General features: G+C 40.5%; 1 protein-coding gene across 1 annotated transcript in view; it reads right to left on the bottom strand.

The window, feature by feature from the left end:
* ADGB (androglobin) overlaps positions 1–26,057 on the bottom strand; it is a 488,973-nt gene that overhangs the window by 280,853 nt on the left and 182,063 nt on the right. The gene's annotated exons all lie outside the window — the stretch shown is intronic.

Genomic DNA, 26,057 nt, shown 5'->3' with positions numbered 1-26,057 from the left:
GGGAGCAAGACCTGAACCTAGACTGGGACCTCTTAGTCTGGCACGCAAACGTTGGGCGCTCTTTTCGGGTTTTGTTAACAACATAGGTCTCATGGAAGTTAATCTCAAGGTTCTCATGAGATGGTACATGGTGCCCACTAGACTGGCCACTATTTTTCTCTATTTTTCCCTCCACTTCCCCGACTTGTTTTCGAGGATGCAACCTGACTGGCACTCTTCTCCACAGCTTAAGTCGTTTTGGCAACGTATTTTTAAAATAATCTGACAGATTACTGGTCTCACCTTTCATCTGTCCCCGACTCACGCCCTGCTGTGCCAACGCATCCCCAAAGTCTCTAAAGACACCCAGGCTCTTATCTTCTACATCTTCCTCGGTGCCAAGATGATGATAGCCAAGTAGTGGAAGCTGCCATCAGTTTCACCTCATCTGGCTAAACGCAAAATCTCATGAATAATGGCACAGGAGAAGATGTTTAGTATTTTAGATGACTCCAAAAGAGAAGTTTGAAATGATTTGGGAACCCTGGGCGGCCTTTGTAAATGTTACTATTTGATAGCTTCCGATAATGGTCCGTGCGATGGACCTTTCTTCCATTTCCCCCTCTTTATTTTTTACCTCTCACATTGTCTTCAGGGGCAGGGCCACAGGGACTTTTTTCCTTTCTTTTCTTTTTCTCCCCTATTTCCTTTCTTCTCTTATCCCTTTCCTGTCTGTCTACTTCCTTTCCGTATCTCTGCCTTCTCCTTCTTCGTTTTGTTCTAAATTATTGGTTATAACGTGAAAAAGGAACTCCATGATACAAAACAAGTTTGCTCAGGGAGATAAAGGTTTAGTGGACTTTAAAGGCACATATTAAGTAGGCAAAAGACTACCATAAGTATAAAAAACATATATTCTTTTATTTAACCAAAGTTTTTTTTTAAAAAATAGAACAAAAGTTCAAGAAGCAAAACTATACAATGACATACATATTATTTGAAATAAGAACATTCATCATATCTATAGGTCAAAATATTAGATACACAGATATTGTAGTAATTACACTTTGTGAGTATTAGGATCGTGGTCTGAAGAGGTCGACGCGTTTCGCCTTAGCTTCTTCTGGACCTCAGACGCTAATATACAATTTTATCTCTTTTAGTAGAAACAGAAACATGCAATTAGTACAAAGCATTTTATGTTACATTTTATTCCTATATCTTTTATTAATTTGTTAATCAAAACAACACACCTCTCAAAATGCAGAAAAACCGTGTGATCCGTGGTCATCAGTATCAGTATATCATATTGATCATAGAGTAGTAAAAAATAGGCGGGAAGTGAAGAGGGAGAAAAAAGGCCCAAAAACTGGTGGAATGGGCCACCTATATATATGGGGCAAAGGGGAAACATATAAATCTCAAAAAGGTATTTCAATATCCTCAAATATTAGTAATGATTTATGTTATATTTACCTCAAATTCCCACACTGGAATCTATCGAGGATTCAGGTCGGGATCAGAGTAGTGATATGGAGGCTGCTATTGGCTGTATCACATGAAGGTCTAGTAAAAGAAGTAGTATATATATTTATTTGTTTCCATCTCATCCATTCAATAGAAATGGAGAGACAAAAACATAAAACCACAAGGTTCTATACTTATAAATATATCTCCAAATTAATTCATTTTACCTTTGTATCCTTCTGTCTAATCTTAGACCATATTGGGACCCAGTCCCCTTATAGCAGTAGATATTGATGTCTTGTAACGTTAGATGGAAAAATTCCCCCCAGATTTGTAGTGTATCCGCTAGGGTGTAATCAGATAATAGTAGATTATATTCACAAAAAGGGGGTATATATCTCAATTTAAATCCCTTATGTTAATGTATATATTCATATATACATATATTTTATTACTTACATAGTAGAGTATATTCCAGTGTAAAACAATGGTATTATGGATATTGCAGCTGAAATTGCTTGTGAATATAGTTCCCAGGGATAGAAAAGGTATAGTCATCTGATTCAAAAGGGGGCGACCTAAGACAATTTCAATAGAAAAGCATGTCTAGATTAGTTGGACTATATTGCCAAGATTGGGGTAGATAGTTTTAAAAAAGCTCAAAAAACTTACTGCGCCAAGAGCCTCCATCAGCCTGTTCGTATCCCGCCATGTCCTAGGTGTGTGTGTGTGTCGCATATATACCTGATCATTACCTAATGAATTGTGATCTGGTGTTTGTTTGTTGTCTCCGTGCACCGGAAGTGCGTCACTTTCCCGCCTTTGTCTCTTACCTTAGGACGCAACCGGAAGTGCGTCCTTTGTTTACATCCGGTCATGACGCTCGGCGGAAAGAGCACCCGCCGGAAGCGTCAATGAAGCCAGGAATGATCTGCGGAAGTGACGTGCGCTCACCAACAACCTCGTAAGAGGGTGGGTCATCGCCGCCCTGTCACTAAACGCAGATAGGTCCTTACTGGCTCAGAGTGCAAAATAAGATCGCTGTGACCAGTATAACAACGGCTTCTGCATAAAAGAGAGGGGTCAAATTATCATTATGTCATTTGCACTTTTATTGCATATTATAATCTATATATCCACTCTATTGAGAGAACATTTTATATTTGTTTATTCTGAGGCATATATAGTACTTTTAGTTATAACTTGCATATACATCATATATCAACATTTGAATTAATATTCTTTGAAAGGTATTTTTACATTATGAATATGGCTTGTATCTAGGACTCTTTACAGGAAGTCAAGGAGAAAGTCATTGCTACAAATACATCGTATAGTAAAAAACAATGAGAGGAAAGGAGAAAAAGGGAAATAAAAGAGATCGGATAACATCATAATTATTATGTCTCTTATCACCCCAAAAATCACTTTAGAAAAAGTTGTTTTTTTGGGGCTTATTTTATTTTATCTGTGAAGAAGGATTCCACATATGAGGGGGGGGGGGGGGTTTATTATTATTTCCTCAGGGGGGCCCTTCTAGAGAAGCCCCTTAAAGGAAAGGTTTGAAACTTAGTGCCTCATTTAGTCCTGGACTTATTGTAGCTTTTAACAAATAAATCCAACGTGCTTCGCGCTGTAGTATAATTTTATCAAATTCCCCCCCTCTCGGGTTTTCCAATATACGTTCTAAGGCTGCGAATTTCACTACTTTTGTATTATTTTTGTGATACACCCCCAGATGTCTTCCAATGGGTGTAGACAAAAGATTATTTTTTCCGTATCCTATATGGTCCTTGATACGGCGCCAGAAATTTCGTTTTGTTTTTCCTATATAGTATGCGCCACAGTCGCAGAACATAATATATACTATGCCTATTGTTTGACAGTCAACATAATGTTTTATAGAATGAAGTTGTCCATTAGGTAGATATAATGATTGGTTTTCGTAGATCCATTCGCAAAATTTGCACTTCCCACAGCGCCATGTACCTGGTATATCCTCGACTGGTTTATCTCTTTTATCATCAAAATGACTTCTGATGACTCTATCCCTGATTGACTTAACTTTTTTAAAAGTAATCTCTGGGTAATCGTTCACATATTTACTTAAAATACTATCATTTTTGAGCAGGTACCAATGTTGCTGTAGGATATTGCGAACTAAGTGATGTTGACGATGATATGGAGTGATAATACGTACCCTTCCCTCTTGATTTTTATCTTTTTTGTAAAAGAGAGTTTCCTCTCTCGTTTTTTGGAATGCCCTGTTATACGCTTTTCGTAATGTTGTGGTTGTATATCCCCTTGCTCGCAACCTGTTTCTAAGTTTGTTTGCTTCCAGACGAAACTGATCATCATTTGAGCATATTCGTCGAAGTCGCAGGTACTGCGAGTACGGTATACTTTGTACCAGTGATTTTGGATGGAAGCTATGTGCATGGAGCACAGTGTTTCCAGCTGTTGGTTTACGGTACAGAGTTGTCTCTACTTTTCCTGTTTCTGTGATGGATATTGTGATATCAAGAAAGGGAATAGATTTGTGACTCCATTGATTAGTAAATTTCAAGTTGAATTGGTTATTGTTTAAAGATTTGAGGAATTTCCGCAGGTCCTCCTCCGGCCCCGACCACAACATGAACACGTCATCTATGTAGCGGAGCCAGAGGAGGACATGCGGAAAAAATTGGGCTAGGCCTTCGTCTGAGAAAAGGGTTCGCTCCCACCCCCCCAGGTACAGGTTGGCATACGATGGGGCACAGGAGGTCCCCATCGCTACCCCCTGCACCTGGAGGTAGTGGGAGCGATCAAAGACGAAGGCGTTCCCTGTCAAAATAAAGGCCAAGGCCTCCAGAATGAAATCAATATAGCCCCTCTGTTTGAGGGGACGTTCATACAGAAATTCCTCTATCACAGACAGACCCCTGGTATGCGGTATGCTACTATATAAGGCCTCGATATCAACGGCCACCAAGACCGTGCCCGGTGGTACCACTAGGCCTTCTAAACGTTTGAGAAGGTCCGGAGTATCTTTTATGTATGATGGCAGAGAAGTAACATGTTCTCTAAGAATTAAATCTATGTACTGGCTGGTTGGCTCTGTGTATGATCCTATTCCTGATATTATCGGTCTACCCGGGGGTGATCTTAAATTTTTATGCGTTTTCGGTAACGCATAAAAAGTTGGAACTTTAGGATTTTTAACATATATCGCCTGGTAAGTATCCTTATCTATAAGGCCTCCAAATTGTGCTCTGAAGAGTAACTGAGCAAAATCTTTTTGTAGTGTATTTATCATTTCTGATTCTATCAGCCTGTACCATTCCCTGTTATTTAGAATATTCAAGCACATGTCTCTGTATTGTTCCACATCCATTACGACAATGTTGCCGCCTTTGTCGGCAGGTTTCACCACAATTTTGTCGTTGGTACTCAGAGACAACAGGGCTTGTTTTTGCTGTTGGGTAAGATTGTTTTTACTATTTTTTGGTATCTGAATAGCCTCAATTTGTTTTGTCACCTGCGTTATGAATGCTGCAATATTGGGATTCGTCTGTAGAGAGGGGAATTTTTCTGATTTCTTTTTCACTTTGTGAATTGGCAAATCTTTTCCTCTTAGGGTAGGTGTCTCTGTTGTATTGTCATTAGATGTTCTCATATTAGGGAGTTCTATTCCACTTGCTTGTGAGGACAAATCAGCGGTCTCATTTTCCTCAAGGAGATCCATGAGGTCTTTGAGAGCCCTGAAGTCCCTTACTTTGAAATCCTTCCACTGTTCTTTTAATATGTGGTCCTGTTTCCTCTTTTTTCTTTCCTCATCAAATAAATATTTGTAAGTTAATTTCCTTCCAAAAAGGTTTAGATCTTTGACAATTTCAAAGAGGTTCATCTCCTGAATTGGGCAGAAAGTAAGACCTAAGGAAAGAACTTCCTTTTCATTTTTCGTAAGGACATAAGATGATATATTTATTATATCTAGGCCTGTAGTTGGTTCAGTTTGATTGTGAATCTGTCTATCGTGCTTTGGTTTAATGTGAGATCTGTTTGTGGTTTGGATAGATCCAATTGACTGTTCATTAGATCTAAAAAACCATCATCCTCTAGTGGTTCGGCTGTGTGATTGTGTGTGTTGGGTGTAGTGGACATCGTTTTGGGGCGTACCGACCCATCCCCGTGAAATACGTGCATTAAGGTAGATGGAATTTGTGCATTTTGTGAAATAGGTGTAGCTTTTTTATTTGCATGTTCCATAGTGCGTTTTTTACCACCGCCTTGTGTATTACCATCACCCGATTTTGAGCGTTTACGTGTCTGTCGATATTTCCAGTGGTTACCGTGCAAAAAATGTGAATTGTGAGACATATTAGACGTGTTTGATGAGTCAGATTCATGGCCTCCTTTTTCAAAATCTCTATTTCTTATGTTTTGTTTAAACGTCCTAGGCCGTCTAAAACCCCCTACTGGCCACCTATATGCTATGTTGTTGTTAAAGGCTAGTTTGTCCCGGAGATACTTTTGTTCCTTTCTATCTACAATCTCTCCATTATATTTCTCCAAGAAAGTCTGGAGCGCATTATTGCGCACCAAATATTCTGGGAGTAACCGAATATCCTGGTTTTTGGAATAGATCGTTTTAATTTCATCATTTAACTCTAGCATTTCAGCCCTATATTGTTCCAATAATTGGGTAATCATCTGTTTTGAACATAATTTGAGGGTATTTTCCCAGTTTTGTCTAAATTCAGGTGATATTATTCTAAGGTTTGGAAAGATCTGCACTCTTAAGCCTATGGGGTTTAATCCCTCCTCATTATAGCGCTCAAAATATTTGATGTGCCAGTGGAGGTTTGATTTTTTGATCAAGTATTTTTTTAGTTTGAAAAAGAAGTCATTGATGTCTATATTACTCAGGCCTTCCTCCTTAGTACCTTTTTGTGCCTTTTGCATCAGTCCTTCCCAAGATGTGCCTAGATAGTCCGCCATTATATATGTGTGTGTATATAGTTTACACACACATATATAGAATATGTATATATATATACTTTTTGAGATTTCTTCACAATATATCTTTTTTACAACAAAGGTCTTCTCCGTTCTTATCAAAAAAGAAACAGAGTTGAAATAAGTGGGAAAGCTCTTGAAAAAATGGGTGGGTAACACCCTATATCTACTATAGAAAAGAGGGGGGTTTTTGGTTGAGCTGACCCTTGTGTGCCATAATCCTATTAATTAGAGAAAAAGGAACTCCATGATACAAAACAAGTTTGCTCAGGGAGATAAAGGTTTAGTGGACTTTAAAGGCACATATTAAGTAGGCAAAAGACTACCATAAGTATAAAAAACATATATTCTTTTATTTAACCAAAGTTTTTTTTAAAAAATAGAACAAAAGTTCAAGAAGCAAAACTATACAATGACATACATATTATTTGAAATAAGAACATTCATCATATCTATAGGTCAAAATATTAGATACACAGATATTGTAGTAATTACACTTTGTGAGTATTAGGATCGTGGTCTGAAGAGGTCGACGCGTTTCGCCTTAGCTTCTTCTGGACCTCAGACGCTAATATACAATTTTATCTCTTTTAGTAGAAACAGAAACATGCAATTAGTACAAAGCATTTTATGTTACATTTTATTCCTATATCTTTTATTAATTTGTTAATCAAAACAACACACCTCTCAAAATGCAGAAAAACCGTGTGATCCGTGGTCATCAGTATCAGTATATCATATTGATCATAGAGTAGTAAAAAATAGGCGGGAAGTGAAGAGGGAGAAAAAAGGCCCAAAAACTGGTGGAATGGGCCACCTATATATATGGGGCAAAGGGGAAACATATAAATCTCAAAAAGGTATTTCAATATCCTCAAATATTAGTAATGATTTATGTTATATTTACCTCAAATTCCCACAGTGGAATCTATCGAGGATTCAGGTCGGGATCAGATTAGTGATATGGAGGCTGCTATTGGCTGTATCACATGAAGGTCTAGTAAAAGAAGTAGTATATATATTTATTTGTTTCCATCTCATCCATTCAATAGAAATGGAGAGACAAAAACATAAAACCACAAGGTTCTATACTTATAAATATATCTCCAAATTAATTCATTTTACCTTTGTATCCTTCTGTCTAATCTTAGACCATATTGGGACCCAGTCCCCTTATAGCAGTAGATATTGATGTCTTGTAACGTTAGATGGAAAAATTCCCCCCAGATTTGTAGTGTATCCGCTAGGGTGTAATCAGATAATAGTAGATTATATTCACAAAAAGGGGGTATATATCTCAATTTAAATCCCTTATGTTAATGTATATATTCATATATACATATATTTTATTACTTACATAGTAGAGTATATTCCAGTGTAAAACAATGGTATTATGGATATTGCAGCTGAAATTGCTTGTGAATATAGTTCCCAGGGATAGAAAAGGTATAGTCATCTGATTCAAAAGGGGGCGACCTAAGACAATTTCAATAGAAAAGCATGTCTAGATTAGTTGGACTATATTGCCAAGATTGGGGTAGATAGTTTTAAAAAAGCTCAAAAAACTTACTGCGCCAAGAGCCTCCATCAGCCTGTTCGTATCCCGCCATGTCCTAGGTGTGTGTGTGTGTCGCATATATACCTGATCATTACCTAATGAATTGTGATCTGGTGTTTGTTTGTTGTCTCCGCGCACCGGAAGTGCGTCACTTTCCCGCCTTTGTCTCTTACCTTAGGACGCAACCGGAAGTGCGTCCTTTGTTTACATCCGGTCATGACGCTCGGCGGAAAGAGCACCCGCCGGAAGCGTCAATGAAGCCAGGAATGATCTGCGGAAGTGACGTGCGCTCACCAACAACCTCGTAAGAGGGTGGGTCATCGCCGCCCTGTCACTAAACGCAGATAGGTCCTTACTGGCTCAGAGTGCAAAATAAGATCGCTGTGACCAGTATAACAACGGCTTCTGCATAAAAGAGAGGGGTCAAATTATCATTATGTCATTTGCACTTTTATTGCATATTATAATCTATATATCCACTCTATTGAGAGAACATTTTATATTTGTTTATTCTGAGGCATATATAGTACTTTTAGTTATAACTTGCATATACATCATATATCAACATTTGAATTAATATTCTTTGAAAGGTATTTTTACATTATGAATATGGCTTGTATCTAGGACTCTTTACAGGAAGTCAAGGAGAAAGTCATTGCTACAAATACATCGTATAGTAAAAAACAATGAGAGGAAAGGAAAAAAAGGGAAATAAAAGAGATCGGATAACATCATAATTATTATGTCTCTTATCACCCCAAAAATCACTTTAGAAAAAGTTGTTTTTTTGGGGCTTATTTTATTTTATCTGTGAAGAAGGATTCCACATATGAGGGGGGGGGGGTTTATTATTATTTCCTCAGGGGGGCCCTTCTAGAGAAGCCCCTTAAAGGAAAGGTTTGAAACTTAGTGCCTCATTTAGTCCTGGACTTATTGTAGCTTTTAACAAATAAATCCAACGTGCTTCGCGCTGTAGTATAATTTTATCAAATTCCCCCCCTCTCGGGTTTTCCAATATACGTTCTAAGGCTGCGAATTTCACTACTTTTGTATTATTTTTGTGATACACCCCCAGATGTCTTCCAATGGGTGTAGACAAAAGATTATTTTTTCCGTATCCTATATGGTCCTTGATACGGCGCCAGAAATTTCGTTTTGTTTTTCCTATATAGTATGCGCCACAGTCGCAGAACATAATATATACTATGCCTATTGTTTGACAGTCAACATAATGTTTTATAGAATGAAGTTGTCCATTAGGTAGATATAATGATTGGTTTTCGTAGATCCATTCGCAAAATTTGCACTTCCCACAGCGCCATGTACCTGGTATATCCTCGACTGGTTTATCTCTTTTATCATCAAAATGACTTCTGATGACTCTATCCCTGATTGACTTAACTTTTTTAAAAGTAATCTCTGGGTAATCGTTCACATATTTACTTAAAATACTATCATTTTTGAGCAGGTACCAATGTTGCTGTAGGATATTGCGAACTAAGTGATGTTGACGATGATATGGAGTGATAATACGTACCCTTCCCTCTTGATTTTTATCTTTTTTGTAAAAGAGAGTTTCCTCTCTCGTTTTTTGGAATGCCCTGTTATACGCTTTTCGTAATGTTGTGGTTGTATATCCCCTTGCTCGCAACCTGTTTCTAAGTTTGTTTGCTTCCAGACGAAACTGATCATCATTTGAGCATATTCGTCGAAGTCGCAGGTACTGCGAGTACGGTATACTTTGTACCAGTGATTTTGGATGGAAGCTATGTGCATGGAGCACAGTGTTTCCAGCTGTTGGTTTACGGTACAGAGTTGTCTCTACTTTTCCTGTTTCTGTGATGGATATTGTGATATCAAGAAAGGGAATAGATTTGTGACTCCATTGATTAGTAAATTTCAAGTTGAATTGGTTATTGTTTAAAGATTTGAGGAATTTCCGCAGGTCCTCCTCCGGCCCCGACCACAACATGAACACGTCATCTATGTAGCGGAGCCAGAGGAGGACATGCGGAAAAAATTGGGCTAGGCCTTCGTCTGAGAAAAGGGTTCGCTCCCACCCCCCCAGGTACAGGTTGGCATACGATGGGGCACAGGAGGTCCCCATCGCTACCCCCTGCACCTGGAGGTAGTGGGAGCGATCAAAGACGAAGGCGTTCCCTGTCAAAATAAAGGCCAAGGCCTCCAGAATGAAATCAATATAGCCCCTCTGTTTGAGGGGACGTTCATACAGAAATTCCTCTATCACAGACAGACCCCTGGTATGCGGTATGCTACTATATAAGGCCTCGATATCAACGGCCACCAAGACCGTGCCCGGTGGTACCACTAGGCCTTCTAAACGTTTGAGAAGGTCCGGAGTATCTTTTATGTATGATGGCAGAGAAGTAACATGTTCTCTAAGAATTAAATCTATGTACTGGCTGGTTGGCTCTGTGTATGATCCTATTCCTGATATTATCGGTCTACCCGGGGGTGATCTTAAATTTTTATGCGTTTTCGGTAACGCATAAAAAGTTGGAACTTTAGGATTTTTAACATATATCGCCTGGTAAGTATCCTTATCTATAAGGCCTCCAAATTGTGCTCTGAAGAGTAACTGAGCAAAATCTTTTTGTAGTGTATTTATCATTTCTGATTCTATCAGCCTGTACCATTCCCTGTTATTTAGAATATTCAAGCACATGTCTCTGTATTGTTCCACATCCATTACGACAATGTTGCCGCCTTTGTCGGCAGGTTTCACCACAATTTTGTCGTTGGTACTCAGAGACAACAGGGCTTGTTTTTGCTGTTGGGTAAGATTGTTTTTACAATTTTTTGGTATCTGAATAGCCTCAATTTGTTTTGTCACCTGCGTTATGAATGCTGCAATATTGGGATTCGTCTGTAGAGAGGGGAATTTTTCTGATTTCTTTTTCACTTTGTGAATTGGCAAATCTTTTCCTCTTAGGGTAGGTGTCTCTGTTGTATTGTCATTAGATGTTCTCATATTAGGGAGTTCTATTCCACTTGCTTGTGAGGACAAATCAGCGGTCTCATTTTCCTCAAGGAGATCCATGAGGTCTTTGAGAGCCCTGAAGTCCCTTACTTTGAAATCCTTCCACTGTTCTTTTAATATGTGGTCCTGTTTCCTCTTTTTTCTTTCCTCATCAAATAAATATTTGTAAGTTAATTTCCTTCCAAAAAGGTTTAGATCTTTGACAATTTCAAAGAGGTTCATCTCCTGAATTGGGCAGAAAGTAAGACCTAAGGAAAGAACTTCCTTTTCATTTTTCGTAAGGACATAAGATGATATATTTATTATATCTAGGCCTGTAGTTGGTTCAGTTTGATTGTGAATCTGTCTATCGTGCTTTGGTTTAATGTGAGATCTGTTTGTGGTTTGGATAGATCCAATTGACTGTTCATTAGATCTAAAAAACCATCATCCTCTAGTGGTTCGGCTGTGTGATTGTGTGTGTTGGGTGTAGTGGACATCGTTTTGGGGCGTACCGACCCATCCCCGTGAAATACGTGCATTAAGGTAGATGGAATTTGTGCATTTTGTGAAATAGGTGTAGCTTTTTTATTTGCATGTTCCATAGTGCGTTTTTTACCGCCGCCTTGTGTATTACCATCACCCGATTTTGAGCGTTTACGTGTCTGTCGATATTTCCAGGCGCCGTATCAAGGACCATATAGGATACGGAAAAAATAATCTTTTGTCTACACCCATTGGAAGACATCTGGGGGTGTATCACAAAAATAATACAAAAGTAGTGAAATTCGCAGCCTTAGAACGTATATTGGAAAACCCGAGAGGGGGGGAATTTGATAAAATTATACTACAGCGCGAAGCACGTTGGATTTATTTGTTAAAAGCTACAATAAGTCCAGGACTAAATGAGGCACTAAGTTTCAAACCTTTCCTTTAAGGGGCTTCTCTAGAAGGGCCCCCCTGAGGAAATAATAATAAACCCCCCCCCCCCTCATATGTGGAATCCTTCTTCACAGATAAAATAAAATAAGCCCCAAAAAAACAACTTTTTCTAAAGTGATTTTTGGGGTGATAAGAGACATAATAATTATGATGTTATCCGATCTCTTTTATTTCCCTTTTTCTCCTTTCCTCTCATTGTTTTTTACTATACGATGTATTTGTAGCAATGACTTTCTCCTTGACTTCCTGTAAAGAGTCCTAGATACAAGCCATATTCATAATGTAAAAATACCTTTCAAAGAATATTAATTCAAATGTTGATATATGATGTATATGCAAGTTATAACTAAAAGTACTATATATGCCTCAGAATAAACAAATATAAAATGTTCTCTCAATAGAGTGGATATATAGATTATAATATGCAATAAAAGTGCAAATGACATAATGATAATTTGACCCCTCTCTTTTATGCAGAAGCCGTTGTTATACTGGTCACAGCGATCTTATTTTGCACTCTGAGCCAGTAAGGACCTATCTGCGTTTAGTGACAGGGCGGCGATGACCCACCCTCTTACGAGGTTGTTGGTGAGCGCACGTCACTTCCGCAGATCATTCCTGGCTTCATTGACGCTTCCGGCGGGTGCTCTTTCCGCCGAGCGTCATGACCGGATGTAAACAAAGGACGCACTTCCGGTTGCGTCCTAAGGTAAGAGACAAAGGCGGGAAAGTGACGCACTTCCGGTGCGCGGAGACAACAAACAAACACCAGATCACAATTCATTAGGTAATGATCAGGTATATATGCGACACACACACACACCTAGGACATGGCGGGATACGAACAGGCTGATGGAGGCTCTTGGCGCAGTAAGTTTTTTGAGCTTTTTTAAAACTATCTACCCCAATCTTGGCAATATAGTCCAACTAATCTAGACATGCTTTTCTATTGAAATTGTCTTAGGTCGCCCCCTTTTGAATCAGATGACTATACCTTTTCTATCCCTGGGAACTATATTCACAAGCAATTTCAGCTGCAATATCCATAATACCATTGTTTTACACTGGAATATACTCTACTATGTAAGTAATAAAATATATGTATATATGAATATATACATTAACATAAGGGATTTAAATTGAGATATATACCCCCTTTTTGTGAATATAATCTACTATTATCTGATTACACCCTAGCGGATACACTACAAATCTGGGGGGAATTTTTCCATCTAACGTTACAAGACATCAATATCTACTGCTATAAGGGGACTGGGTCCCAATATGGTCTAAGATTAGACAGAAGGATACAAAGGTAAAATGAATTAATTTGGAGATATATTTATAAGTATAGAACCTTGTGGTTTTATGTTTTTGTCTCTCCATTTCTATTGAATGGATGAGATGGAAACAAATAAATATATATACTACTTCTTTTACTAGACCTTCATGTGATACAGCCAATAGCAGCCTCCATATCACTACTCTGATCCCGACCTGAATCCTCGATAGATTCCAGTGTGGGAATTTGAGGTAAATATAACATAAATCATTACTAATATTTGAGGATATTGAAATACCTTTTTGAGATTTATATGTTTCCCCTTTGCCCCATATATATAGGTGGCCCATTCCACCAGTTTTTGGGCCTTTTTTCTCCCTCTTCACTTCCCGCCTATTTTTTACTACTCTATGATCAATATGATATACTGATACTGATGACCACGGATCACACGGTTTTTCTGCATTTTGAGAGGTGTGTTGTTTTGATTAACAAATTAATAAAAGATATAGGAATAAAATGTAACATAAAATGCTTTGTACTAATTGCATGTTTCTGTTTCTACTAAAAGAGATAAAATTGTATATTAGCGTCTGAGGTCCAGAAGAAGCTAAGGCGAAACGCGTCGACCTCTTCAGACCACGATCCTAATACTCACAAAGTGTAATTACTACAATATCTGTGTATCTAATATTTTGACCTATAGATATGATGAATGTTCTTATTTCAAATAATATGTATGTCATTGTATAGTTTTGCTTCTTGAACTTTTGTTCTATTTTTTAAAAAAAACTTTGGTTAAATAAAAGAATATATGTTTTTTATACTTATGGTAGTCTTTTGCCTACTTAATATGTGCCTTTAAAGTCCACTAAACCTTTATCTCCCTGAGCAAACTTGTTTTGTATCATGGAGTTCCTTTTTCTCTAATTAATAGGATTATGGCACACAAGGGTCAGCTCAACCAAAAACCCCCCTCTTTTCTATGGTTATAACGTGATTACAGCATTCTGCTAACGAACCCGAACAAGAGAGCTCCTAGGACAAGGTCCGGAGCCCTTCTTCTTGGTTCCGTTGGGTTTTGTTCGGAGTATTTTAACCTTATATTATTCAGGATTACTTCCAGACCCTCCTTGGGCTGGCTGATAGGCAATCTTCATGCTGTACACCTTTAGAGTGTAGATTACTTAGGTTACTCTAAGATTGCATAGTTGACATGTGGAGCGCCTCCCCTGAGACACAGTGTGTTCCCTTTTGGGGTGTCTTGGGAGTGGTGAGCTACTGTTAGGGGGGTGACCCCCCAAGGTTACTACACGGTGACCCTCTTCGGCGTTATACTCATTACAATGCCTGTTTTTTTCCATTTTTTTTTTTTACTCTTACTATGATTGCTGCCTTGACTACCACATGCCCACTTAACACTGCTGTTCTATGTTCTCCGACCATTGTTAATAGTTGGGTCGTTTTTCCATTGCTGTAACGTTTCTGTTGTTACATGTATTTGCTACTTTCTAATAAAAACCATTGAAAGAAAAAAACCCATTAAGGGGCAAAAAAAGTTGATTGCGGCCCTGTCTGCATATGTTACAGTGACATACACCCATTGCATACTGTTGTATTGCGCTTAGCAATAAAAAAACCCACTTAGGGGCAAAAAAAAGTTGATTGCGGCCCTGTCTGCATATGTTACAGTGAAATACACCCACTGCATACTGTTGTATTGCGCATTGCAATAAAAAAATCCAGTTAGGGGCAAAAAAAGTTGATTGTGGCCCTGTCTGCATATGTTACAGTGAAATACACCCATTGCATACTGTTGTATTGCGCTTTGCAATAAAAACCCATTTAGATGAGAAAAAGTAAATTGCGGCCCTGTCTGCATATGGTACAGTGAGATACACCCATTGCATACTGTTGTGTTGCGCACTGCAATAAAAATCCATTTAGGGGTCGTTTTTCCATTGCTGTAACGTTTCTGTTGTTACATGTATTTGCTACTTTCTAATAAAAACCATTGAAAGAAAAAAACCCATTAAGGGGCAAAAAAAGTTGATTGCGGCCCTGTCTGCATATGTTACAGTGACATAAACCCATTGCATACTATTGTATTGCGCATTGCAATAAAAAAAAACCATTTAGGGGCAAAAAAAGTTGATTGTGGCCCTGTCTGCCTATGTTACAGTGAAATACACCCATTGCATACTGTTGTATTTCGCACTGCAATAAAAACCCATTTAGGGGGAAAAAAAAATTGCGGGCTAGTCTGCATATTTTACTGTGAGATACACCCTTTCTATACTGTTGTTCTATTCCGCTATTCAATTAACACCCATTTAGGGAAAAAATATTAAATTGCAGCCTAGTCTGCATCTGTAGGTGTGAGATACACCCTTTTAGATACTGTTGTTCTATTCTGCTATTCAATAAACACCCATGTAGGGGAAAGAAATATATTAAATTGCGGCCTAGTCTGTATCTGTACATGTGAGATACACCCTTTGGATACTGTTGTTGTATTCTGCTATTCAATAAACACCCATTTAGGGACAGAAAGATATTAAATTGCGGCTTAGTCTGTATCTGTACGTGTGAGATACACCCTTTGGATACTGTTGTTCTATTCTGCTATTCAATAAACACTCATTTAGGGGAACATTAATAATTTTGCAGCGTTTGCTGATTATGTTACTGTGAGATACACACTTTAAATTTGTTTGGCGCATGTCCTTCCACTACCGAGGATTGCAGGGCACTTCAGTTTGCCTCCTGTTGCTAACTCCTCCTACTCCACTTCCTCATCCTCTACCGCCTCCGCATCCGGAGCAGTAATCATTTCCAAGGCTTTCAGGGCAGTCATTCACAAGTGGCTCCGAGGGTGGGTTCCTGCACCCACAAACACCAGGTACACAATTGTCAAGCAAGGGCACAGTTCTGGAGGATGACGAGGTGGAGGATGAGGAGGAGATGGAGGAGGAGGAACCATGTTCACAGCAGGGTGGCACCCAGATAACTGATAACAACAGATACTACACTTGATCTCCGAGGGTGGGTTCCTACACCCGTAAATGCCAGGTACACAATTGTCAAGCAGGGCACAGTTCTGGAGGATGACGAGGTGGAGGATGAGGAGGAGATGGAGGAGGAACCATGTTCACAGCAGGGTGACACCCAGATAACTGATAACAACAGATACTACACTTGATCACCGAGGGTGGGTTCCTGCACCCACAAATGCCAGGTACACAATTGTCAAGCAAGGGCACAGTTCTGGAGGATGACGAGGTGGAGGATGAGGAGGAGGAGGAGATGGAGGAGGAGGAACCATGTTCCCAGCAGGGTGGCACCCAGATAACTGATAACAACAGATACCACACTTGATCTTAGGCAAAAGGTCAAGACTCGAGAAGCGATGCTGGTGGCATTCCCACCTGACAGCGGGGGCACAGTGGAATCACAAGGCGAAGGCAGAGGAGGAGGAGGTCGCCAACGCAGCCAGGGCACCGCCAGCACCTCAGAAGGCAGGGTTAGCATGTATGAAATGTGGAAAAGCTTTGTCGGCACGCCACAACAACCAGGACCACCAGCTGTTTTTTTTTTAAGCCCCTGGTGTGTGAACACCCTCAGACTATCACCCGGTGGGTGCATAAAAAAGTGCACACCAAAAAAGTGAAACACAAAAAGTGCACAGGGTGTACACATGGTCCTTGACCCTGATCCCCTGGGGCGCAAGGTTCCTGACAGAGACTGGGGTACTTACACTGGCTAACCTGGCCAAAACCAGGCAGCCCTGTTCTTTAGGAGGTCTGCTGAAATAGACCACCCCAAGTACTAGGTGGGGCTCTCCCAAAGAGAGACCCCATGAGAGAGGGCGAACCAAGCCAGAAGGCCATATTCACCCCCTCCCAAGACTTTTAGGGACAGGCCCAAGGACCTACACCCTACTAATCCCGCTGTGCAAAATAAAGTGTACCGCCACAATAAAAAACACAAAACGTGAGACACACAACACATACAAGTGGGGAAAGGGATAGTGGAGAAATGCAAGGTTAGTGCCACGTTGCAATTCTATGGCAGGCCCTTCGGCCAGGAATAAAAAATTTTTCTGGTCCTGACTCCTGACCAAAAGGCCCAACCCTAGAGGCAGGTGTGAAAAATGTGTGTAGGAAGTGCAGTGTCCTTGGTGCCATACTCATAGTGTTGCCATCCACCGTGAATTATGGCACCCCTGGACTGCCACTCCAGGGGCACATACACCACAGGCTTTTCAGAATCCCGATCCCTGGCAAGACCAGTGCAGCCCCGTCCCTACCAGAAGGCCTCAGAACTTAGACAGCTTTGGGAGAGCCCGGCCCACAACCAGGGATACATACCTTTTCCAAGGCCAGACTCAACCCAGAAGGGAGAAACCCCCCCCCCCCGCGGCCATTACCGTTCCTTACCATATACCATATACAGTTCCTTACCGTTCCTTACATACTATACACGTACTGAATGACGGGTCTGCCCCCTTCAACTTCTGGGTCTCACAATTGGGCACATGGCCTGAGCTTGCCCTTTACGCCTTGGAGGTGCTGGCCTGCCCTGCAGCCAGTGTATTATCTGAACGTGTATTTAGCACGGCTGGGGGCTTTATCACAGACAAGCGCAGCCGCCTGTCCAGAGCCAATGTGGACAAGCTCACGTTCATTAAAATGTTTTTTATGTTATTTTAAGTTATTTGCCTATCCACATTTGTTTGCAGAGCACTTGCCATGCTATTAATATGATTTTGCTGCCATTTGCAGCCCTCTAGCCCTTTCCATGTTTGTTTTAGAGACATTTTAGTGCTCAAAAGTTTTGGGTCTCCATTGACCTCAATGGGGTTCGGGATCGGGGCAAAGTTCGGGTTAAGTCCGGTTCACGAACCCCGACTTTTTTTTCAAGTTCGGTCGAACCCGCCGAACCCAAACTTCCAGGTGTTTGCTGAACTCTACCAGAGAGTCATTACTGTGTGCATACTGTACATACTTTTTTTGTGATGTTAATGCTTCATACCTATATTTGCATACTTATTGCACGCAACCATGGAATTCAGCATGGTCATCAACAAAGAATTATGTTATAAGAAATGGTAATAGATACCAATGCAATGCATTACTATTTGCTTCTGCTGGGACTTAGTGATTGGTTTGGAAGTATGTGATTTTCAAATGTTTACCCTATTACAACTTTAAAAAGAGGTCATCATTCACACATGCCCAAGGCAGTGTGAACTATAAATAGACCTGCCTAGAAGACAGATACAATTTGTAAAGAATTTCAAGCTTGTATTGATATTTATTAAGTCATTTGGGTTTTCTCCTCATAACTGTTCCATGTATAAAATATTTATTGTAAACAATCATTTTTTTTTTACTTTTGCCATGATTGTGCCCAAATAAATGCCATATTCTGAATAATTGTATGCTTTTCTGTATTGAGTTTCCAAATAGTTCTGGATTGCATTGTGTAAAACTAAGTCTACGGTTTTTCTGTTTGTTGTTTTTGGTTGCTCAGTAAAAAAAATATCTATTGATCATGTAACATGATCTTTGATTAAAGAATAATTGGTTAGAGAAAATTCTAGAAACTGTGAATTCATAGTACAAAGGTTAAGGCTCTTAACATATGCAATTTATACAGTTAATTGTTATTGCTTGAATTATTTTTCCCATTATGGCGTGAGTGGGGCCTCATGTCCAAGTTTTGCCTTAGGCCTCACAAAGCCTAGAGCCGCCTCTGATCATGTTGGATATTCAGAACTTTTGTTGTTCACAACTAACTGTTGTGGTTATACTTAAAGTGTTAGCTTTTTGGAGCTTTTGGAGTCTAATTAACCATCACAGTTCCCATACTGGGAATGTATATGCAAACAGTATTTCTAAAGTTGTTCAGCAAAGTGATGGGTTTTCATGTGGAAGTGATTTGGGTGGCTGTAAAGTTGCCTGATCACTTCCACAGCCTGCTGAAGGTATCGCCCCCCTCACTTGACTGCTCCCGCAATTTATCCTGGGCTCCACTGTACTACCTGTGGACTCAGGACCAGCATGAGTTTTCTTCACCATCCTCTATATCTGATAGTGGGTACTACAGCAAGAAGCAGTGGCACGTAATTATGTGCCCATCAGACTCTGCGGCATTGTCTTGTGAGCCCAGGGTGGTGGTTGGGGCAGAGCCTTGACCTCCCGGGCTTACAGAAAGGTGGTAATTTAACCTGGAAGAGAAGCGTGGCATTACTGGATCACTGAGTCTGCAGCTTTCATGCATTAAAGTGCAGGGGGCGCATGATAGCAGCATTCATGCATTGACGTCAACGGCTGCAATAATAATCTTTAGCTTTACTAGTGGTAAGGGGCAGTGCTGTTGACCCTTGCACCCCCATCACTACCATGAGAACACACACACAGACACACAAACACACACACACACCTTGCACTGATGGTCAGTGGCAGGGCTCTAGAAGCTTCAGAGGCTTGCGTGCTGTTAGAAGTTTATTATATAGAACATTCTGCTCCTTCACCATCATTGCATCATTGCTTTACACAGTTTTACACACTCTAGATTGCATTTAGAAGTTAACCCCTTCCCAGTCAGTGAACAGTTTTATCACTGATCACTGTATTCGTGTCCCTAGCGACATCAGTGTCAGTTAGTGACCCTCCCACATAGTGTCTGTTAGCACCCGATTGTCTGCCACCCTATCACAGTCATATTATAAGTCGCTGATAATCGCATTACAGTATAGTGTTAATTGTGTTGTGTATAGTGCTGCGTAATTCCAGTATACATACAATAGTTTGTAGACGCTTTAGCTTTCGCAGAAGACAATTAATATACACTTGTTTTTTTTTTTTTTTTGTGCCAAAGACATGTAACAGAATACATTTTGGCATAAATTTATGAAGATTTTTTTTTTTATGTCATATGTTTTATAACAGAAAGTTGAAAATATCGGGGTGTGTTTTTTTTTTTTTTTTTTCAAAATGTTCAGTCTTTTTTCACTTATATAAAAAATAAATAAATAAATAAATAAATAAATAAATAAATAAATACCCAGTGGTGATCAAATACCACCAAAAAAAGCTCTATTTATGTGAAAAAATTTGTGTACAGTGTTGCATACCGCCACAATTACCAGTTCAAGCAGAGCAGTGCACTGCTGAATAGTAAAACATGCAGTGGTCTTGTAGGGGGGAAAACTTTCCGAAGCTCAAGTGGTTATTCCTGAATTTTATATTATTTTAAAAAAGTTATAAAGTTAAAAAACTATGGCCTCATGCAAACTGATTCAGTGTAAAAGCTGTTTCTCCTGACACAGCATTTTTTTCAAACCAGTTTAGGCGCGTTTAGCAGCGTTTGGATGTTTATTTATTCCATTGGCCAAAATGATAATTTATTCTGGCCATTGAAATGAATAAAACACTCAGTGCTAAACCCACCTAGCGCTTAGGTGCATTCAGACACGTTTAGCTACGTTTGGCAATCTTATGCCAAAAAGCTCCTCTCCTAAACACAATTCTTCTGCGTTCAGGAGAAGGAGCTTGGATGGTCTGTAAACTCTGCTGCTCTTAAACTCTTTGTAAAGTCTGGACATATAGGCTTTTATAGAGGTGCAATCAGGGGCTTAGTCAAAAAACGGCAATGGCCCCAAAAATGTCAGTTTAGGAGCAGCAGTGTGCATGAGCCTAAAGCTGGATACACACTATCCAACTTTTGTGGTTAGATTTCCTTCAGATTTACCTTTTCTATGTAGTGCAAGGGCCTGCCAGATTGCATACAAATTGAAAGTGTTTAGGTTCGACCTCATATTATATGGTTTTGGTAAGTCTAAAGGAAAAAGTCTTCAGAAAATCTTATAGTGTGTATGGCCCATAAGTCTTCAGTTAAAGACTAACAACCTTAGACCATTTGGAGTATGAATTACTGATAATTATCGATAACTACTGTCTGAATGCAGACTTCATATCCGTGTGTGTTGGATGCCTGTGTCCCTTGCAGTGTGTCCGCTCTGTCACTAGTGTGTCCCAGGAAAATAGTAGTGAAGTAGGGGAAGAAACCACGGGATGCAGGCATTTGACACACACAGAAAGGATTGACTGTCACTGAAGAAGTGATTGTCACTGAATTTTTTTTTTAATTCAGTGACAGTCACTTTAACTTACGCAGTGACGCAGTTACGCATCTGCAAGTAACCATATAAAACTACTTAGCAAATTCCAAATATACTACATCCAGAGCCACCCCTTTGTCTATGTTTCTGCTTACTTCTTTGCTGAAGAAAGTAGATTTGTTAAATATATGCATGCAGGGCCGGACTGGGTATGAAAACCAGCCCTGGAAAAAATTACATACCAGCCCCATAGCATTGCGTCGTCATACTAGCACAACGTTGATTTCTTGTTCATAAAAAGGTAAAATCATGCATTTTAAAGCACATTTCACCCCCCGGCCCCCTCCCTTTAATACAAAGCTGTTTCCCCCCCCCCCTCTACATTTGGGAGATCAGCATTGTGTTAGGGGGAGTGGGCCGCCCCCCCTAATACAATGCTGATTCCCCCCTTCCCCTAATACACTGCTGTCCCCCCCGACCCCCTCCCTTTAATACAATGCTGTTTCCCCCCTCCCCCCAACATTTGGGAGATCAGCATTGTATTAGAGGGAGGGGGCCGGGGGAAACGCCTTGTATTAGGGGGAGGGGAACAGTATTGTATTAGGGGCCCTAATACAATGCTTATCCCCCCCTCCCCCCTAATACAATGCTGACCCCCCAGCCCTCTCCCCCTAATACAATGCTGATCCCCCTCCCACCCCCCTAATATACTGCTGACCCCCCCTAATACAATGCTGATCCCCCCCTCCTCCTAATACACTGCTGACCAGTGACCCCCCCCTGGCCCCCTCCCCCTAATAAAATGCTGTTCTCCTCCTCCTAATGCAATCCTGATCCCCCTCTCCCCCTAATACAATCCTGATCCCCCCTCCCCCTAATACAATGCTGTTTCCCCCCTCCCCTTAATAAAATGATTACCCCCCGGCCCCCTCCCCCTAATACAATGCTGTTTCCCCCTTCCCCCTAAATTTGGGGGGGATCAGCATTGTATTAGGGGGAGGGGGCCCCGGGGGGGGGTGACAGATGAGCATTGTATGAGGGGGGGGGCAAGTGAAGTCAGGCCAGCATTGTATTAGGGGAAGGGGGGGTTAGCACTAGCTATTCAACACCACAGCTCAGCAACCCATGCATGGATTTATGTGGAAACAAGTGCTATGTCCCCCAGGGGGGGGGGGGGGGGGTTAACACGCTTTATGTTCTACTAGTGGTTGCTCTATATTTTAAGCTTGGGCAGTTCTTACATATTGAGAATATTGAAACTCTGCGCTGATGTTCTATTTGGGTGTGGATACGGAAATTGATAAATAAATATATAGATAGTAAAAATTAGGCTGCAGCCTCCCTAAATTATAGTCCAAAGGACCATATAGTGAATGTAAAATGAGGTAGGGTGATGGCGCTGCCCAAAATTAACTATGATGGTGGACAATACCAATAATAAGGGTAAAAATGCACTAAAAATCCACGTAATAGAAAAAAGAGCACTAAAATACAGCTTTATGATAAAATCTTAAAGGAGAAAAATTAAAAAGTGCAGATGTGCTAATTAGGTATATAAAAGTGATGTGTGCAAATATAAGTGGACAAGAATTCATTAGGTCTGAGACAGTGAGAACAATAAGTATAAATCAGATAAAATATACAAAGTGTAAAACCTGGATCATATAAGTGAACCTTATAAATAAATTAGTGATGTAAAAATACACATGATATGATATAAAACTGATAAACAATTAAAAGTGCTCTGTGCGTAGTGAAATGCCCCAAATAGAATCACACCCTGGGGCATAAAAGTGCAGTGACAAAAGTAAACACACACACTGACACACTGCCTGTAAGGCTCACCTGAGATCATGCTGCTCTCCTCTGCTGCTGTGCTGGGCTGGCCTGGCGCGTCTGTGTGGGAGTGGGAGGGATCGGCATCGGAGCCGTGACAGCCTCAGGCTCAGCCAGTCTGTTGATCCACCGCCGCACACGCCGCGCACTCCGCGCAGCCGCTCCCGCCGGATCCGGATGTGACGTCATGCCGCTCACAGCGGCTGACGTAGAAACAGTATATCGGCCGGTGTCGGGGCTGCTGCAGCGGCCATTATCACAGCGGCCGCGGCGCCGACCCCAATGCTTAAAGCGGCCGGCCCCAGGGCCAGCGGCCCACCGGGAAATTTCCCGGTATCCCGCTAGGCCAGTCCGGCCCTGTATGCATGACATCTTTAAAATTAAAAGATATTTCTATCTCAATGATTTCACATGTTTGCTAGCAAAGGATGACTGGTGAAAAACAGCAGATTTGGATCTATTCCCTGAGTAAAAACCTATCAAGAGTATGGAAAACAGTCTTCTGTCCATGCAACGGACAGTACAATTTGTGACAGATTCACATAACTGTTGGTAAGGTGCAAACTAATGTGTTGCAGAATTGCCTTCCAACCTGAAAGACGGCCTATTTACTTCCACTTTCCTAATCACTGATATGGCCATATTTCTTAATAAATGTGTCACAGCCACAGCATCAGAATGTAAAAGTGTTGCACATAAGAACTACCTGAAATTGGTTGCAAATTGCCAGAGTTTTAATAAATCTGGCACAAGATTTTTTAATATGAATATAATGCCAGAAACATTATGCAGATGCTTTACTGATTCACCCCTATTGTCTTTTATTCATGCTGTTCTGGGTAGCTGCTGCCCAAATAAAGTGAACAACATGCAGTACTTTTTAACCTAAATCACTGAAGAAATGTTATTGTTTTTAAAACGCCTAGAAAAACTGTACTTACTTTCTGAAGTGTCACAATTAAAGTCCTTTCTCCAAAAATCAAGCTACTGTAATTTATCACAGTTGCAAATTAAGTAAACAGCTACAACATACATCCATACAGCTGGCTCATTATACAGCAGCGGCCCATTTTTAAAAACCAACTGATTTCATATAAAGCACAGCTGTTGATTTAGACTCTTTTAAGAAGGAAATGTCCTTTTAGCTTTATAATAGGACATTGAAGACAAATGGGTTTGCTGGAAGTGCAATGCCATGCCAGAATATGTTACAGCAGCAGTCACTGCGGTTTCATTTTAAGTACTTAAATGTAAGCAACCACAGCTCCAGATGGTATGATGGCTTCAAATAATATGCAAACATAGTTCAATAACCAATTTACATGAGACAACCAGGGAAAAAAATGAAGTAAATTAAATACTTATTTGTAAGCTAATGCTAAATTCCATTTGTAGTCCTTAAACTAGACCTGTCTTTTTTTCACAGCTCTCATAGCTCATACAATCCTTAACTGCATGGGGGGAATTAAATGAGTTGTAAATTCGTCAAGGTTTTTAATGCATTAGGGTGAAAAACCTTCTTGGTTGCAGCTGCCCCCCCAGGCCCCCCGTTATTCTTACCTGAACCTGAACACTCCAGCGACGAGCATGAGCCCAGCAGCTCCAGCCGCTGTCTCAGGTCCTCATTGGATAGATTAATAGAAGCAGGAGCCATTGGTTCCCGCCGCTGTCAATCAAATCCAGTGACACTAGAGCGGGGGCCGGGGCCGAGTCCTGCTGTCTGTGTCAATAGACGCAGTGGCAGGACTCGTGAGCGTGCCTTCATGGGTGTCCCCATGGAAAGCGGTTCTCTGTGGGGGCACCCGATGAAGAGGAGGAGCCAGAAGCAACGTCGGGGCACCCCAGAAGAGGAGGATTGGGGCTGCTCTGTGCAAAGCCCTTGCCCAGAGCAGGTACATATAACATGTTTGTTATTTTTTTTATTTTTATTTTTAAAAGCTTTACAATCACTTTAAGGCGTCTTTTTTGATTTGTGCAGTGCAAAGGTCTATGATTCTGTCTCTTACTGGCAAGTCATTACAGTAAAGGCTTTAGTTTGCTCAGTACAATCTCCCTGCTAGAATTTAGAATGTGTTTGTCTATAAGAAGAGCATATCAGGACTTAATAAAATGAAAAGTTGTAATCCATATAAACATCTAAAAAACACAGATAAAATTATAAAAGAAGCTGTTTTCTCTACCAAAGGATTTTTATTCCTCTGCCTCCAGTTCTAAGATTTTCATAGCTCCACCACAGCATACAGCTTTGTCTGGCAGAGGAGTGGAATCAGATTTTTTACTGCTGCCCATTAGGTAAACTTACAGGTCTCCTCACCATCCCCACCATGTGACCGGACTGTAAAAAGTCAGGCAGGAGACTAATGAGCATATCTCTGTCACTGTGCTCTCGCCTTCTATCAGCATTTTACGTTCACTTCAGCACAACTGATTGGCCCCTTAAACTGCTCCCTACCCCTAAAGAAAAATAACAACCTATTGACTAGCTTTTGGCGTGGCCTTCTGGTGTGTCTCTGCCTCCAGGCGTACCTGCCCTAATGTATCCATTGCTTTTAATTGTCCAGCATGAAAGCTCTTAAATACCAGTAAGGTAAGAGGTAAGACCAGAGTATAAAAAGGGGCCTTAATGAGAGTGTGTGGCTTCAACAAACACAAGGTGGTATCAAAAAGTTTTGAGACTCTGTTTACAAGAAAGTACTTTATTTATCTACGTTTACACACTACCACCTTCAAAAATAGTCCCAAAGCGAAGCAACACAACGCTCCCAGTGTTCCTGACACTTCTAGTATGTGTCCTGGAAGTATTTTTGAAGCGTGTCAAGCAGCTTCTGTGATTAGTGCTGGAAACATCAACCTTTGAGCTGGATCTTCATCTTTGGGTAGAGGGCGA

This window comes from Pelophylax lessonae (genome assembly GCF_965119305.1).
Source record: "Pelophylax lessonae genome assembly, chromosome: 3".
Taxonomy (NCBI): domain Eukaryota; kingdom Metazoa; phylum Chordata; class Amphibia; order Anura; family Ranidae; genus Pelophylax; species Pelophylax lessonae.
The sequence above is the reverse complement of the archived record's forward strand: the minus strand, read 5'-3'. Positions and strand labels throughout refer to the sequence as shown.